Consider the following 12,183-nt stretch of genomic DNA (forward strand, 5'->3'; position numbering starts at 1 on the left):
GCTGATAGAAAAGATAGACATATTCAAACACATTTTGAAGGTGTTTACATGTATGGTCGTTAGCTTCAGCTTTTCGGATGTCAGAAGCCCTATGATTGCAGGCCCTGGTACTTCTATGACATAAATGTTTTATTTGTCCATACTGACATGGAAAGCTGATGGTTCCAAAACATCGAAAAAAGCCCTTATATTTTGGTAAGACATGTTCTGATGCTACACTTAGTCTATTTTGTCCTAGGTCAGTTAAAAAGAAATCCTGGTTATCTGGCAGTTTAATAATAATAATAATAATAATAATAATAATAATAATAATAAAATAATAAAAACAATAAAATTATCTTTTATATTTACTTCCAATATATAAGTAAATAAACCTAAATACGACATGAAAAGAAACAAGTCCAAACTTTTACACATGGTGATGATTTTCACTCAATCACCGCATTGTTCGACATTTTGATCTCCATGATAGAAGAGTACCATGAGTTAAACTGCTAGATTTTCGGAATCCTTCTAGACTGAAGCAATTTCCATTAGTGTTCCAATTAAGAATTAAAATATTAAGTGGACGTAGAGAATAGTTAACATGCCGAGAATGTTGTTAAGTTCATGGGTTAGTATTGGAATGAGAACGATACAGAGGTAAATGAAACTGCAATTTTATTGAGCAGCCATCTTGCATAAAGTAATCTTCCTTTTTTGTAATAGAGTTATCTAGGAAGGGGGAGAGAACTAGGGAGGACATTGGTGGGGATTTGGTTACATGCAACATCCCCGCTTCCAGTAAGGAAGGTCGTTTGTTCTGTTAATTTTCTTCTTAGATGGAAGGGGTAAGAACAGGGTTTTGAATTCCAACATGGGAAAGGGTGGATTGTATATTCGTTGTAGCATGCAAGTTTTCGAATAACGCACCCTGAACATGTAGTCAGCTGTTGGCTGTTATTCCTTTCATAAATGCTTTCTTCAACTAATTCGTTTTTCTGGGTAATCCTTTTTCTTTGTGGTTTGTCAAGCTGTATTTGGGACTTAAGGTGAGCATCAGCTGTGCATGTAGTCCAATGGTGTCCTGGAAAAGAGTGTTTTGACTCAGGCATTTTGCACAAGAATCGCCTGTTTCAGTAATATAGTTGTCTTTCTCTTGCCTCTATGTCATATGACCTACCAGTCATTTGTTTTTGGACTCTTCCTTCTCTCTACTCTCTTGTGTAGAGATTGGATGGCTGGACTTTGTCACCAATGTTGAGGCCTTTCAGCTCTTTCCCAGTCTCATGGTGTCTGAACCTCCTTTCCTGTTTTCTCCATGCTTTATCAGTTGAGTCTTGGTAGAAGGGCTCAAGTTTTAATTCAACAGCTGGCACTGTTGATCTTGTCCTTCTTCCAAAGTGTCTTTGTTCTGGGCTGGTGCTTAGTCCTGAGTTGGCGCATTGCGTATGTTCAACAGTCCTAAGAATGGATCTTCTTCTGACAGCCATTTCCTTGCAAATTTTCTGAATGTGTATGATGAGAACTGAGGACCATTGTCTGTCCACTGTGATCAGATAGATGTTCTCTCCCCATGATAGGAAGTCTGTTGCTATTTGTTGTCAAGGTCTTTCTGGGACTGAGGCTATGATTTGTGCTTCTACTCGCTGGTGGTCTGCATAGGTTGTGCAGGTGCCACAGGCTTCAATGTATTGTCTAATCTCTTTAGACATTCCTGGCCAAAATATGATGTCCCTCGCTCTTAGCAGACATGTATTTATACCTAGGTGCCTTTTGCTTCATCTCGGTTCGCATAGCATGTGGTATGACTATTCTCTGTCCTCACAGTATTAGTCCATCTTGTACAATGAGTTCATCTCTGTAATCAGAGAACAGTTTGATCGAATTGGGAAGGCTTTTCTTATCATCCGGCCACCCTTTAGCAATTATTTTTGTCAATGCTCTCATGTTGGACTCTTTAACTGTCTTTAGCCGAATCTCTGCAAGTCTGTGGTCTTGTATAGGTTGCACTGTCAGATTATGCTTCCAACTATGGCTTGTTTGTTGATAATTGTGACAGTGTATCTGCCAATGGGATAGCTTATATTGAAGTGTGTAGTTGTATTGCTGGGCCTGTAGCAGGAGGTTCTGTAGCTGTTTTGGTGCCTTTGATAGAGACTTTTTGCTGATTGAGATAAGGGGCTTGTGGTCAGTCAAAACTACCACTTCTCTTCCGTGGGTATAGTGGTGAAATTTTTTTAGGCCATATAAAACTGCCAGCATCTCTTTCTCAATTTGTGCATATCTTTGTTCAGCATCTAATAAGGATCTACTTGTAACTGCAACTGGTTTGCCAACCTATGTTAGCACTGCTCCTAACATACTCGCATGTATCATTCTCAAGACACAGTTTTTTTTGTGTGGGTCGTGGTACATTAGAATGAGTGATTTTGTGATTGCTTCTTTTACAATGTTGAAAGCTGCTTGTTGAGAATCTGACTATGTCCATGGAATATCTTTCTTGGTCAGGTTCTGGAAAGGTTTTGTCATTGTTGCAAGATTTGAAATAAATTTCCCTATATAGTTTGTCATGCCTAGAATCTGTGGAGAGCTCCAATGTTTGCTATTGCTGGCAGATCAGTGATAGCCCTCACTTTTTATGGTTCGACTCCAATGCCATATTTGGTGATGTGATGTACCATGAAAGTGACTGCGTTTAGTTCAGTCTCTAGTTTTTCTACATTAAGTTTTACTCCTATTGTTTGGTATTTTTGGAGTAGTTTGTGGAGCCACCTGTCATGTTTGTCTTGGTCTTTCCCATAAATGATCAGATCATCTACAATAATGACAACTTCCTGAATGTTTTGAAATTGTTCATGAGTGCTTTGTTGAACTCGTGAGAATCCAGGTATATCATCATTGTCCTATTTTTCTTTCCTGTGATGATAAGTTGGCTAACCCACGGAGTAAATTTTTCTACTAGTTTAATTACTCCTAATTTGGTCAGTCGATTTAACTCCTTTTTTCAGTTCAGAACGTATAGTTATAGGTATTCTCCGATTGGGCATTACAACTGGTATTGCATCTGGTTTGAACTAGAGTGGCAACACTCAGCAGTTTGCCGAGTTGATCATTAAACATCTCCTTACAGTTTTTCTCCATATTTACTGCTGCAACGTGGTGGAAATTCTTATGTTTTATCTCCACAAGGCTCAGTTGTATGCTCACCTGCAGGCAGTGGTTGACAGTCACTTCATCTTTGAATATTACAAATTCCACTGAGTAGGTTTGTTGCTTTTTTTTAAAAATTTTTCTTCAGCATACACAGAGGGGTTTCATCAGTGATTTGTTCCACATTGATAAGACCCTTTTATAAAATTTCATCCGCTTGGCAAACTTTTCAGGAAGAGTATTAATAGATGCCCCTATGTCAATCTGGAAAACAACCTTTTTTTTTATTCAGAAGCATAAGCCATTTGGCCTCTTTTGTCTTTGGGGGTTTTATTGCATTCACCAAATGGGTGTATTCTTCATCCTCCTCCTCTGATGATGATGGGTCTAGTTGATGTACTCATGGTGGAGGTACAACATGCTTCTTGTTTTCATCCGTTTGTGTGTTTTCTCTGTTTTCGCATCATTCTGTCTTTGTCAGGACACTTGAACTTGAAGTGGCCCTTCCTGTTACATGCATGGCACAGTTTGCTATGGGCTGGGCATCTGCTGCATTTTGGCACATATGTATAGCCACAAAATAGGCATTCTCTTTTGGAAACTGATTCCTTCATTTGATTGGCTTCACATACCCTTATCACCTAGGCTGTATCTAGTCCCATTCCTTGACTGTGAGTTGAGACCATTTCAGCCACTCTGCATCTGTTTACACTTGTAGAGTGAGGTTCTGCATTTTTAGCAGATTCTGTTGGGTTAACTAGTTACGAACATCTTCTACAATCTGATCCCACAGAAGTGAGTCACTGCATCAAGCACAGAAGTTGCACACCTATAACAGTACTTAGATCATTGTAAAACTTGTCAAAGGCCTCTCCCTCGCCCTGCTTCCTCTGACAGAACGCAAATAGCTCATAAGTTTCGTTGAGAATTCTGACGGAATACATCTCCAGTGCTTGTAGTATATCCTCTACAGTGCGCTCAGTCACCGAGCTGTCAAACTGCATGCCCTGGTACATTTCCATAACGTCATCGCCCAAGAAATGCTCAAATATAGCAACCTGAATTTATCATGGTTTATGGTCCAGACCTGTCAATAACAAGTAGTTTGAGAATCGTCTACAAAAGATTTGCCAGGAATCTGCCTTATTCCCACTAAATATAAGTCGTTCTAGGGCCCTGATGTGTAAACTGAATACATCGTCAGTCAAGGAGATGGTATTTATTGCAGTAGCCATAATCTCTTCGCCATAAAACAGGTGTGTTCTGTTTCGAAAAATAATCAATGCAGAGACAAAAAAAAGTGTAGGCAAGAATCACTTGCAACAGCAACCCAATAATAGTAATGATAATAATAACAAACTGTACAAATTAGCAGGGGCCATAAGGCGAGGGCATGTCATTAATATATCCACGTAGGCCCGACCGAGTAGAAGAAGAAATAAATATAACGGAAGTTAAAACCGAAAGGAATACTGCTTACACGTTATTTGACCATCTGTCATCCTTCTTGGATGGTATTAATCCCGTAAACATGCTGTCACTATGCTCCTTTCATGGGTTAGTATTAGAATGAGGATGACACAAAGTTAAGTAAAACAGCAACTTTATAGAGCGGCCATCTTGCATTAACTAATCTTCCTCTTTTGTAGAAGAATTATCAAGGAAGGGTGGAGAGGACTAGGGAAAGCAGTAGTGGGGATTTGGTTACACGCAGCAAATGTGTTTCTAAATAATAACATTATTATTTCAGCACAATTCTTAAACTGCATAAGTACCACTTATGCATACACATTTACAGATAAATTCAAGTGTATTTATTTTATTCATTAATTTTTTACAAAATAACATTTGTTACTTCTGCAGTTTGCAAACCGTGTTGAAATTATAACGTTATTATTTAGAAATCTATTCTTAACAGGGTCGAAGAGTTTGGCAGCTATTTGGCTGACTCGCCCCGCCTCATGGCGGCTCAAGCGGCTAGCTGTGATGGTCTTGTCACGGAACATGGAATCATTACTGCGTTGAAGCAGGTCAGCTGCAACAAGTCCCCGGGGCTTGATGGTCTACCCTACGAATTCTACTTGAGGCTGTCGCCCATGTTGGTCCCTATTCTGAAGGATATGTTCAACCATTGGTTTGTTCAGGGCTCCATCCCTGGGCAGGTGACCAAGGGAGTGATCACATTGCTGAGGAAAGGTCAACGGCATTGTGGGGAGGAAGATTTAGACGATTTCAGGCCCTTGACTGTGCTAAACACAGAGTTAAAGATTTTGGCCAAGGTTCTTGCGAATCGGTTGCAGGTTGTCATCACTGACTTGATAGAACTAGACCAGAGCTATGCTGTGAAGGGGAGATCGATTCAAGACAATCTTCATCTGATATGCACAATCATAGAGGGGACAGAAGACGACGCCGAGGCTGCGCTGATCAGTTTGGTCAGTACAAGGCTTTAGATAGGGTGGACCATCGACCTGCTTCTGTGCTGGAGGCTGCTGGATTTAATCCAAACTTCCGCAAGTGGATCTCTGTACTGTATGACAGGCTGACGGTAGCGGTGCAGATCAACGGTAAGCTGTCGGAGTCTTTCGCCATCTCCCGGTCGGTGCGACAGGGTTGTCTGCTGTTGCCTCTCTTGTACATCCTGGCATTGGAACCCCTCCTTCGCAAGTTAAGGGACGAGGCGTCTACACCAGTCCTGCGTGGGATAGCTCTACCTGGAGGCACACGAGCCAGGGTTTCCGTGTTCGCCGATGACGTAACAGTGTTCGTGGCTTAAAGTAAAGATCAGATGCGATTGGAAGAGGTTGCCTCGAGTGGCCTTTGACAAGAGGTGGGTGCATGATGCTAGCTTGTGCATCCAACGAGGCCCCAAGTTTGAATTCATGTTACCATCATAAGCATGGCACACATCGTACTGGATCCTACAAAGCCCATCCTGCTAGGTTAGACAAATAAATAGTAAAGAGACTCTTGACTGGTGGAACAAATGAGATCCTGTCCCCTGATTGTTTGTCTTTGGCACTAGAGAACCTTCCAAGGCTACCCTACCACTACCCCCCCCCTATCTTTTTGTTTTATCACCCCCTGGTCAACCCCTACTCGAAGGTCGCCGCCTACCCCACCCATCTTCCCCTTTTTTGTTTTTGACAATTATTTATTTTTCCTCCCTACACTCAATAAGAATTCTTCCCAATCCCCATTAGGGATCTTCCCGCTTGTTTTCGGTGGGCTCGAAAACAGTAGGTGATCTAACTTTCTAGATTAGCTCAAGGAGGGACCTTACTAACAATGCACTAGGCAATTTTATTTTTTGTATATTTTTTCTAGATTCCCCACTCCCCAACACGAACTGTTTCTCTTCCAAATTCAAGAACTTTTTATTTTCCAATGAATTGAACTTTTTTCACACGTACACACACTCATTTTAATAATAATAATAACAAAAAAAACATTTTTTGCACACACACACACACACACACACACACACACACACACACACACACATACAGAAATTATATATATATCCTTTCTTGCAAAAACGCTGGGGTTTTCATTAGTTAGTTTAGAGTCCACAGAGTGAATGAGGTATTGTGGTAAATATTGCCAGTCAAGAGTAAAGTCGCCAAAGACTCCATTTTCACTTTAGCAACAAAGACCCTACAACACTCCCCCTCCCAGATCTTATAGGGCCTTTTGCCTAAATTTGTCTTGTAAATTGGAATTTTACTTTTAATTTATTTTGATTTTACATTGAATTATCTTGATTGTAATTTTCATTTTCACGAAATAAATCATATATGAAGATTAAAGTGTAGTATCTGTTCCGGCAGATACTGCAAGCAAAGACCATATGTGGGGGCAACTCCACATATAAGACCTTGGTCAATGTAGGGGAAACCCTTCATACCAATTGTCACTATCCAGCTCTCCTACTCCCCGGGGAGTTGGTCACCATTTCCCCTTCACTCCTCACATTAAAAATCGGCCTTGTGCCTAATTTGCTTGGTGGGGGAGTAAATAAATACCACTTTTCTTGGCCTTTTGGCCAAGATCAAAGTGTAGTATCTGTTTACATGAATAAAGGATTTAATATCTCAAAGTGTAGTATCTGTTCTTACTACATGCTGTACTTATGTTTGTAACTTTGTGATATAAAGTGGGGGATCACTTTTCTGTATTAATTTAATGTAAAATGATCACCCACTTTACAACCAGTCACTCTTAAAGGCATTCAAGTCATTCTCCAGATCATTCAAGTTGTTTTTGAAAAATTCCAGCTATTTTTTAAGCATTCAAGTCATTCTTAAGGTCATTCAATTCATCCTTAAGTTCATTAAAGTCATTCTAAGTCATTTATTTTTTATTTATTTAAGTCATTTCAGCCCATTTTTCGGTCATTTTAGTTTATCTTTAAGAATTTCATGTCAATCCTATATTCACACATTCATTCATTACATGAGAGCACGCAACTAATGGCTATCGGCCTTGTTATTTAAAGTGGGCACGACCAAAAACAGAAGGAGGGAGTAAGTATTTTTTGACGGAGTCTCTCTTTAAAATTCTGCCAAAAATCAAGTAATTATCTAATCCATACGAAATTTTCACCGATTATTAAGTGAAGAATTAACTTTCTAACGTGTACTTCTTCTTTCATAATCGATATTTGTATATACATTTTTTTTTGCCTACAAAATCCTCTTCTTTATTTGTGGTTATAAATATGCTTAAAATAATCAGCTGAAACCGAACAAAATATAGGGAGTGGGAGGGTAAGGATTGTAAATAAAAAAAAAACAGCTGAGCACGTATCAGATTTTAAGGCTGAAAATCCGAATTTGGAATGTGTTTAATTTTTTATCCATTGTGTTTTGAAGTGTGAAATTCGTTGAATATGTTAATTATAATTATTCTTTCAGATTTACAAATATATATATATATATATATATATATATATATATATATATATATATATATATATATATATTATAAGGTAAAATTAAAAGCCAAGAACAATGCGAGATTTTATTTTTTTATAGAGTAAAATTAAATGAAAACAAAAGAAGTAAATTTCTTTTTTTGTTGTTTGTTTTTTCTTTTTAACACAAATTTTAACTCTAAACAACAGTAATTTTTTTTTTTCTGTTGTATTCAATGGTGTTATTAATCTCAATATATTTCAGACTTATTAGTCCTTTTTCAAGAGAAGACAGCGGAAGAGTGTTCAAAATTGGAAAAGTAGCCGCAGAGTTTGCCACGTGATACCGCGAAATATAGAACAAAAAATGACGTTAGGAGAACGTTAGAATAAATCAGTTGATGTTTGAAATACTTGTTGCGCTTGTGAATCAAGGGAGATGACTATTCAAGCAAGGGTTTTTTTTGTTTTTTTTATTATTATTTTAATTATTGTTTTTCTTATATTTTAAACTTATATTATAAAAGCGGAGCTCAATTCCAGTCTATTGTTTAGTGTGGGGGTATTTTTTGAAATAATTAAAGATTCGAGGATACGAAGTTGACCTACGTTTCTTGAAGAAGCAAGAATGTTGATGTGAAAATCTGGTTCTGAATTAATGCAAGTGCGAATATGTTTATAGAACGACGAAGCAGTAGTGTTTAAGTGCTCTTTAATGCGGTGGTGAAGCAATCTGGTAGTGCTTCCGATGTAAGATGCACTGCATTTAGCGCATTGTAGGTCGTAAACAACGTGGTTCTTAAAGCATAAACCTGTGTGTGATATTGGGCAATTAGAGAGTGAACAAGGGGAAGGTGTATGCGATGGATGTTTTCGGTTGAGCTGTTGTCTTAAAGTAGATCCAGTGTGGATGAGTTGAATGTTGAGTCCCTCGCTGCGGATGGCTTTTCGGATTGAAAATGAGATTTTGTCACTGAGGAAGGGTAGTTTTAGAAAACAATTGTTAGAGAAGGGTCGGGTGTTGCGTTTTTTCTTTTTAAGTGAGGATAGGATCGTATTAGGGTAGCCGTTTAGTGAGAGGGTCTGTAGGAAATTGTTAGTGTGTGTATGTTTGTCGGCGATGTTAGTGCATTTGTCTTGTATGCGTGAGATTTCGGCATGTGCGTAGTTTAGTTTGTCCTTGAGAGGTAGTGCAGATTTGAAATGTACGAAGAGGCGTTTGCTGGCGGGTTTTCTGTAGAATTCAGTGCATATGGCACCATTTTTTTTTTATTTGTATTTTAAAATCAAGTAGAGAAAGAGATTCAGAAGAGTCTGGGTGTTCTATAGTAAATTTTAAGTTTGGGTCGGCGTTATTGAATTTGTGGAAAATGTTAATAGCTTCTTCGCGGGAGTATGTGATAATTAAAATGTCATCGATATATCTAGTAAAAAGGAGATAAGAGTAGCAGGTACTAAGGGTGTGTCTTTCGAGTTTGTCCATATAAGCAATGGCAAGAATACCGGATAGACTGGAGCCCATGGGTAGTCCAGATACTTGTTTGAACGTGTTTTGTAGGAAAGTAAAGTAAGTGTTGTCTACTGTAATACGGAGGAGTTGTAAGAGATCTCCTGGAGTAATTCCGAAGCATTGTGGGTTTTTAGATGCTATAATGTCTGCCATGAGATTGATGGCTAGATGTGCAGGAATGGAGGTGTATAAAGAAACGACGTCTAGGCTAAATGGGTATCTGTATAGTTTGAGTAGATGGTGTGGTAGATCGTTGAGTCTGTTAATTACTTGATTGGAACTACTAACATGGGCTGGGAAGGTAGAGAGTAGAGGTTTAAGTAGGCGGGATATTAACCAAGAGATTTTATAAAGGGGACCGTTAACGCTTGAAACAATGGGTCTGATCTGTGTGTGTGTGCTATTTTTGTGGGTTTTAATAAGGTGATAAAAGGTAGGTAATTCGCTGTATTTAGTAATAAAATTTAGTCTGTGTTGTTTTGGGAGATTTCTTTTAAAACAAATTTGAGACCATGTCTTGTTAATGTTGTTCTCAATACGAGCAGCAGTGATATTATGTGCTGGGGTGTAAAGGTCGGTATTGGAAAGATGCTCTATAGCAAGGTTGTTATAAGATTCCTGTGATATAACGCAAAATTCTCTGCCCTTATCAGAGGGTAAGTAAACTAAATCTTTATCTTTAAGGGATTTAAGGGTGAGGTATTGGTTCCTGGTAAGATTGGGAGTAATATGGTGTTGTTTGCGTTCAAGTATTCTGAAGATTTTATGCTTTAACCTTGAAAGTTTTAGATCTAGTGGAATATTATTAGGAGGTGGGTATAAAGGGTGATCAAGCTGAAAAACAGGAAAAGAGGTGTTGTGATTACCTGAGAGGTTGAGGGGGGTGTCCTTGTTATCGTGCGGGGCGAAAGCGTGCAGCCATTTAAGGTGGTAAGCAGTTCTGCAGAACTGCGTTTCTATGTTGAGTTTAGCTTTATCCGTCAGTTTCATTGTGGTGATAAACTTAGGGCCAAGTGAAAGGAGATCCGTTTTAGTTGTGGAAAGAGAGTTAGTGAGGTCAGTTACGAGAAGATGATCTTTGAGGGACTTGTCGGTGGAAGAATCCTGTGAATTATGTATGTGTCTGTTGTAGACCGGTTTATTAGTTTTCTGTTTAAGCCAAGTAAATTTGCGTATGAGACGTATATATATATATATATATATATATATATATATATATATATATTCATTATTTTTACAAAAACATTACTTTTAAATCATTGAAAAATAAATTAATAATTTTAATAATTTTCTTTTAGTGAGCCAAAATATTGCTCATATACCATTAAATAGGAAATGCTTTGAAGAATCAATACAAAAAAAAAATCGATGAATAACTACGCATTTCGCTAAAGATACGATAATTTCTTTTGGTAATTTGTCGTTACATGATATTTCCTCACCTATGGTAGACCATAAAAGCCTACAAACAGTTGTTATCTCTCTCTTTTCATTTTTGCTGTAACTTGTGCTTGACTTAGTTTAAAGTATGGGGGACTTTTGCATCTACCATACTCTCTCGTCCAGAAATGGTCCTGATAACAAGACAAGGTCAAGACAACCAAGCATGATACTAGATGCAGAAGTTGTTTCCAACACATACTGCATCTAACATTCCCCAAATGGTCACCCATCTGGTACTGGCCAGCCTCATTATTGCTTATCTTCGGAGGTTATGATGTAGGCAACAACTATGTATCGCTTATGAAAAAAGAATTAAATCCTTATAAAGTTGATTCTTCACTTAATCATCAAAACAAACGTTAAAAATACATGGAAATTTACAGGACTAAATGACTTCATTTATTCATGTAAAGGCTACCTTAAACTATCATGTTTTATTTTTCTTTGGAAAAGAGGGATGTCATATTATGAGTTATGTCCCCTTCGGTCAACTCTTTAATATAAAACAATACAAGAGTTGCATACCTTGTGGTTAGTAAAAATAAATACATGGACTTGCTCCATGGCTTATCATGCTTAAATGTATCTTGTCTTCTGGTGTCTTTTTTAATAAGGTTCATCCCGTATCATATAATGAAACAAACGTAATCGGACATGGTGGCAGCTACGGGGATTTTCTTAAAAAAAAAAAAAAAAGAAAAGAAATCCATCCACAAATAGAATGAACGCAAAAGAAAACATCAGTCTTCGTGTTGCGCGTAAACGCACGTAGTGACGACGACAAGCGCCATCTTAAAAAAAAAAAAAATCGATGCACAAAGTAAGTTCGCCAATTTCATTCAGTCATGTCATTGTTTTGTTTTCTTTTCTTTTTTTATTTAAAAAAAAGGGGGGTATTAGTATAATATAAAAAAAAAAGACAATAATTAAATTAAAGTAAAATGAGTTCTAATGCAAACGAACCTGTTATGCAATGGGGGTCTGAGAATCTATTTGAATCGTTCAGATTCTTCAAGCAACGGTGCGCATTATATTTCTCAGTAAAAATCATTCCCGTCGAGAAGCAGGTCGACCACATTCTACTGCTGTCTGGTGAGGAAGGTTTACGGCGATATAACACCTGGACATTTGACGATGATGCTGACTGGACAAACCCGGAGGCAATTTGGCGTAAATTTGAGGC

General features: G+C 38.0%; 1 protein-coding gene and 1 pseudogene across 5 annotated transcripts in view; both read left to right on the forward strand.

Annotated features, from left to right (window-relative positions):
* LOC145303651 (uncharacterized) overlaps nucleotides 1-12,183 on the forward strand; it is a 637,407-nt gene that overhangs the window by 499,231 nt on the left and 125,993 nt on the right. The window lies entirely within an intron of this gene.
* LOC145240526 (U2 spliceosomal RNA) lies at nucleotides 7,158-7,301 on the forward strand (annotated as a pseudogene).

Source organism: Euprymna scolopes, chromosome 19 (assembly GCF_053919585.1).
Source record: "Euprymna scolopes isolate OS-2025 chromosome 19, ASM5391958v1, whole genome shotgun sequence".
NCBI classification, from domain to species: domain Eukaryota; kingdom Metazoa; phylum Mollusca; class Cephalopoda; order Sepiida; family Sepiolidae; genus Euprymna; species Euprymna scolopes.